The sequence below is a fragment of the Charadrius vociferus genome, unplaced genomic scaffold (genome assembly GCF_000708025.1).
Source record: "Charadrius vociferus isolate BGI_N301 unplaced genomic scaffold, ASM70802v2 scaffold863, whole genome shotgun sequence".
Taxonomy (NCBI): Eukaryota; Metazoa; Chordata; class Aves; order Charadriiformes; family Charadriidae; genus Charadrius; species Charadrius vociferus.
Window position 1 is genome coordinate 1 of NW_009647691.1, and position 970 is coordinate 970.

Sequence of the window (970 nt, forward strand, 5' to 3'; positions counted from 1 at the left end):
ACTGGGCCATACTGGGATGGGAGCGGTGCAACACACAGGTTTCCTTGTTCCGACTGGACCATACTGGGACAGGGGTGGTGCAATGCACAGGTCCCCCTGCTCTAACTGGGCCATACTGGGATGGGAGCGGTGCAACACACAGGTTTCCTTGTTCCGACTGGACCATACTGGGACAGGGGTGGTGCAATGCACAGGTCCCCCTGCTCTCACTGGGCCATACTGGGATGGGAGCGGTGCAACACACAGGTTTCCTTGTTCCGACTGGACCATACTGGGACAGGGGTGGTGCAATGCACAGGTCCCCCTGCTCTCACTGGGCCATACTGGGATGGGAGCGGTGCAACACACAGGTTTCCTTGTTCCGACTGGACCATACTGGGACAGGGGTGGTGCAATGCACAGGTCCCCCTGCTCTCACTGGGCCATACTGGGATGGGAGCAGGGCAATGCGCACATCCCCCTGGGCTAAACTGGGATGGGAATGGTGCAACCCACAGGTACCCCCTGCTCCAACCGGGTCATACTGGGATGGGAGTGGTGCAACACATAGGTCCCCCTGGGTCATACTGGGATGAGAGCAGTGCAACCCACAGGTCCCCCTGCTCTAACTGGGCCATACTGGGATGGGAGCAGGGCGATGCACAGGTCCCCCTGCTCTAACTGGGCCATACTGGGATGGGAGCAGGGCAATGCGCACATCCCCCTGGGCTAAACTGGGATGGGAATGGTGCAACCCACAGGTACCCTCTGCTCCAACCAGCTCATACTGGGATGGCGACAGTGTCATGCGCAGGTCCCCTTTGCTCTGACTGGGCCCTACTGGGCTGCAGGGGTCTCTCCCCACTGGAGACATTTGGGGCCATTTTGGGGCCATTGGTGTGGCCCCGCCCCCTCACCTCTCCCAGTTTGTCCAGTTTGACGTAGGTCTCTGCAGAATCCCCACCCCACCCCCCCCCTCCCCAAACCGGGG